The 5545-nt window shown below is 39.1% G+C and overlaps 1 pseudogene; it reads left to right on the top strand.

Annotated features, from left to right (window-relative positions):
* Positions 1-2237: 2237 nt before the first annotated feature.
* Positions 2238-4563, top strand: LOC119530212 (annotated as a pseudogene).
* Positions 4564-5545: the final 982 nt, after the last annotated feature.

Here is a 5545-nt window from a genome sequence, read left to right on the forward strand (position 1 = left end):
ACTCCAACTATACTAGTCTCCCTGCTTCCTGCTGTCAACTGAATATTTATATCCCTACCAGATATTAAAATGTTAAACTATGTTTAAGACAGATTGTTTCCTCAATTTAGGTTCTGTTCCCTGGTTTATGTTTTTATTATTTTATCTACTCAACAAATGGGGATAAAGCAAAATCAGTACAGGCATGGAATTTACTAGTAATCCAACAGTGATCTCAATATTATCAAAACACAATTATGAAACAGAATTCAAAAAGAAGTTCAGAATGTTTTTTGTCTAGGATAAACTCTCTCTTTCTTGATTCTCTATACTATTTCACCAGCTATTATATTACCTTTCTCTGCCATCAAATGCCATAATAAAAAACCAACTCTGAGAATGGGAATTCACAAAGATAACACATGGGAAAAGTGAACAGAGCACATCTTTTTCAAAATTTTCTGCCAGCCATGCTTAGCTTTATGTAACATTATTTTGTAGCCTTCCTCTCCCGAAACTCTCAGTAAAAGCATATGTTAAAGTGACCAATATCAAAGTGGCAGACATTCTTGGTTCCAACACTCATTTTTAAATGGACTCAATTAATTCATGGGCAATGTAATGATCTGGTACCATAAAACAGTTTTATGGCTTTTCAAATGCTATTCTATCATCAAATATTCAGTCCATTATAAGAAAATGTATGCCAGAAATTGCTGTGATTTTGGAATATATTTGAGATATGCTTATTTAGTTAGCCCTTTTGTGGATCTATGTATGGAAAAGAAACAAAATAAATCAAGACAGTGCCTGATATGTTGGGCTGTAATCCATGGCCTGGATCTCAGTGCCTGATACAAAACATGTGCTTAAAAAAATAACAGCTGAATGAATGAATCAATCAATCAATGTTAGATGAATCAATCAATCAAAATATTAAGAAACAAGGGATTCAACACAAAATAGATATGAGGCAAGCTTCAGAAAGTAAACAGAAAATGACTGGAAAATCTGACATGGTGACTTCTCTGAGCTCCATTCTCCTAAGTTTCTTTGCCCAATTGCCAGTGCTCATGAGTAGAGGCCAGAAAAGGGACACTCTAGACTAGGGTACATGCTACCAGCTGTTTGGTGTAGAAAAAGGAAGTCAAAACTGATTAATTTCTCAAAAAAGGAAAAGTATTAAATTTAATAAGCACATTCATTAGTGTTTTTTTGACAAAACTAATAAAATAGTCCAGTTTAATTAATGGAATAAAAGAAAAGGCAAATGTAGAAGACTAAAAAGGAGAAATGACTTAAATTAAGGGAATGAATATGGAAATGTTTTTAAAAATATAGCTAATGGAATTAGTCCCATTATATTATGGACCACAACATTTAGACAGAAAAGATAGACAACAAGAAAAGCCAGTATCATACATAATAAGTGATAAAATGTCAGAAGAGACCAAATCAGGAAAACATTGCTTTAGGTAGGAATAATCAGAGAAGTCTATATGGAGTAATGATGTTTGGTTTCCCTTGGAAGAATGATAGCATTCACATAGTACAGGACAATGGATGGATATTCCTGAAAGTAAAGAAGTAGTGGTGGGAATGACCAAGAAAAATATCGGAGAAAATCAAGTAAAATAGTGTGACTACAATGGAGGGTTTTGTTAGGGGGTCTTATGGAAAATGAGGCAGAGAAGATAAATTAGAGCCAAAAGAGCTTTGAATGACAGGATGAGTAGTTTCAAATTTATTCTTCAGGGGATAAGGAGCCAGTATTTGTTTTTGTCATGGGGATGACTAGACAAAACTGATGCTTAAGAAGATGAATCCCGTGGAAGTAAATTGAGAGGAGGAAATCAATTACAAAAGATTAAACAAGTCCCCCTCCAGGCTCTTGACCCCCCTCCCTCACTCCCTCTTCAGCCCCTTTGGACTGACCTGGCTCTGCCCCTCTCCCCTCTTCTCTGCCCCTCCATGCTCCGGGTGTCATTGGGCTGGGAAAATGCAAGCCAACTTCTGGCTGCTCTATGGAAGCCTGTGCAGTCATCTGAGCAAGAGCATTGCTGTCTCAGGATCTCCCACTGCAGGGAGAGCCCTGCTCACTGGCCTGGATGTGATTGGCTCTAGAGGTACTCTGCAGTAGGGGTGTTGCTGCAGTGGTGAGGGCTGCACCAGGTAGATGGTGAGAGACCAACTCAGGCCAAGGCAGCTACGGAGACCAAAGGATACCACAGACTCCCTGAAGGTCTAGATACGGAAAGATGGTGGGGTCAAGTTTCTCAGGCCATAGAGCATTCTTCCCTGGGACCTGGGACAGTGAGGTCGTGTGCACTGTTGTTAAAAGCCCTATCATATGTCATGAGAAAAGCCCATCTGTTTGCAGCCCTCTGAACATGACATCTTCAATTTGCAGCCCTGCTGGAATCAACACTGTGTCCTCTACCATGACCAACTTTGGCAGTTTCACACTGCACAGCCATATCACCCAGGGAATGCCTTTGACATGCTCCCCTAATGCTGAAAAATTGATGCTACGGATTGCACAGCTCTGCACATGCTAGCAATGTGGGCTCTTCTCTCTCAAGTCCTTTAAGTGGCATGAAATCCCCAATTTCTAGTCCTCCAAGCCACTGCAATGTAAAATCTCTGGTCTCTAGTCCTAATCACATCACTCTGCAATCCTCTATGTCTAGTCCTGCAAATATAAAAAGATGCTGTGTTTCCAGCCTTCCAACACAAATAACAGATCCACACTTTCCAGTCCATCAGCCAGTACTGTTGGCTCTATCTGTAGCCTTGTAAACAGTGCCTTCAGCTATACTGCTTCTGGCATCCCTGTTGGATCCAGTGCAACCCAGGATGTAGTTCCTAATCCAGACACACACAAGAAAGATGCTCAAGAAGTCCCTTTACCTAACTCTGAGGAGGTAAATGGGGTGACTGGTCAGCTTAATGTTGTCCAGTACATAAAACGAGAACCAGAAGGAGATTTTAGCAGCTCATGTCTAAGAGGAAATAGCAAAATAAATTCTGAATCCCCATTCTCAGTACCAATAAAGCAAAATTCAACCAAGAATTCATGTTCAGGTACCTCTTGTAAAGGGAATCCAACAGTAAACCCATATCCATTTATGGATGGCTCCTATTTTTCCTTTATGAATGATAAAGAATATTATTCTCTATCAAGAATTTTAGGACCACCTGTACTGGGCTTTGATGGTAACTGTGATGGTAATGTATTCCCAATGGGTATTAAACAAGAACCAGATGATGGGAGCTATTATCCAGAGACCAGCATCCCTTCTTCTGCCATTGTTGGTGTGAATTCAAGTAGACAGTCCTTTCACTACAGGATTGGTGCTCAAGGTACAAAATCTTTATCACAATCTGCTAGAGACAAATCTTTCTAACACTTGAATTTGTTTCCTCCTGTCAGCACTTCAGTGGAGTCATGGAAATCACATGGTGACTTGTCATCTAGAATAAGTGATGGATATCTGGTCCTCGAATATATTCCAGAAAATGTGTCAAGCTCTACTTTATGAGGTGTCTCTACTGGATCCTCAAGACCTTCCAAAATATGTTTGGTGTGTGTGGATGAGGCTTCAGGATGTCATTATAGGGTAGTAAACTTTGGCAGGTGCAAAGTTTTCTTCAAAAGAGCAGTGGAAGGCAACACAACTATTTATGTGCTGGCAGAAATGATTGCATCATTGATAAGTTTAGACAAAAGAAATGTCCTGCCTGCAGACTTCAGAAATGTCTTCAAAGCTGGAATGAATTTAGGAGAGACTCACCAAAAGAGGAGGGGAAAAGACTTGAATCGAGTGCAAAGGTATATAACATCTATGGATGGGAAGATTCAGCATCCTAAAGCTCAAAAGTCGAAGAAGTTGGGAAAGTTAAAAGGGATTCATGAGGAACAGCCACAACAAAAACAAATGCCACCCCCACCCCCACCATCCCATAACCCCAAGGAAGGGACAGCGTACATTGTACCCACAAAGGAGCCCTCGGTCAACACAGGGCTGGTTCCTCAGCGCTCCATGATCTCGTGGGCACTCACACCTTCCCCTGCCACAGTTCTTGAAAACATTGAACCTGAAATTGTGTATGCAGACTATGACAACTCAAAACCAGATACAGCTGAAAATGTTCTCTTCCCTAAACCACTTAGCAGGCAAATAGATGATTCAAGTTGTGAAGTGGGCAAAGGTACTTCCAGGGTTTAAAAACTTGCCTCTTGAGGACCAAATTATGCCAATCCAGTATACTTGGATGTGTCTATCATCATTTGCTTAGAGCTGGAGATTGTACAAACATATGAACAGCCAGTTTCTCTATTTTGCACCAGATCTAGTCTTTAATGAAGAGAAGATGCATCAGTCTGCCATGTATGAACTATGACAAAGGATGCACCAAATCAACCTCCAATTTGTTTGACTACAGCTTACCTTTAAAGAATACACCATAATAAAAGTTCTGCTGCTACTAAGCACAATTCCAAAGGACGGCCTCAAAATCCAGGCTGCATTTGAAGAAATGAGGACAAATTATATCAAAGAACTGAGAGAGATGGTGACTTAATGTCCCAACAATTCTGGGCAGAGCTGGCAGAGGTTCTAATAACTGACCAAGCTTCTGGACTCTATGCATGATATCAGTGGAGCCCCTTGGTGCCTGTTACATGAAGGGTTTGCAGCCACACACTGTTGACCAAACAAAGCCAGAGAGGTTATAGCATTCTTGGGCTTTGGGAAGAATAAGTTACCCAGTGAGAGGCAGCGAGAGTTAAAAACTGATGACAGATTTTTCTTCAGTTCATATTTGAAGAAGGAACAAATCTCATTTAGAACAAAGGGTGTAGCTCTTTTCCCTTCAAAGCAGGATTACAGAATTTGTGCCAGAATGGTGAAACCCCCTGTGCCCTTGATCACAGAAGGCCTTCACATTTGCTACCAGTGTCAGATTGAGTTTCACATTTTTGTTTGCAATTTAGGAAATGTTTGGTTAATTAAAATGTTTGCAAAAAAAAAAAAAGAAAAGATAATATATTTAGCAGCAGTCATACGCAATCTATGATTCATACACATAATAAATACACACATAATATATATACATAATTCTAAAGCACAAAGAAATGAGTAATTAAATATATTAATGATTGTCTATTCCAATGCCCAGTATAGTGCCCAGACCATAGTAGGCACTCAACAAATATTTGAAAATTTTTTAGCAAAGTAAAGACATGTTAATATCTAAACCAAAAGATTTTTGTAGACTGTTTTCAGCCAGAGATATTAAAACAGTCTTTATATATACTCCAAATGTACACAATGCATTTCTCTTCCCAGATAAAAATGTGAGCTTGAGAGTCGCTGAAAACAGGTAGAGTTACCAAGGTAACCTGTTAAGTAAAACACCGAATTATAAGTATTTATAAGTATTTCCTTTACTGTCTATCTTTTGAAAAGAGGCAAGAGATATAGTATCAAAGCTTCCACATACCAAACAGATCAAAAGAAATGATGACTTGATTCTGACATATCTTAATATCTACTTATAATTT

Source organism: Choloepus didactylus, chromosome 3, assembly GCF_015220235.1.
Source record: "Choloepus didactylus isolate mChoDid1 chromosome 3, mChoDid1.pri, whole genome shotgun sequence".
NCBI lineage: Eukaryota > Metazoa > Chordata > Mammalia > Pilosa > Megalonychidae > Choloepus > Choloepus didactylus.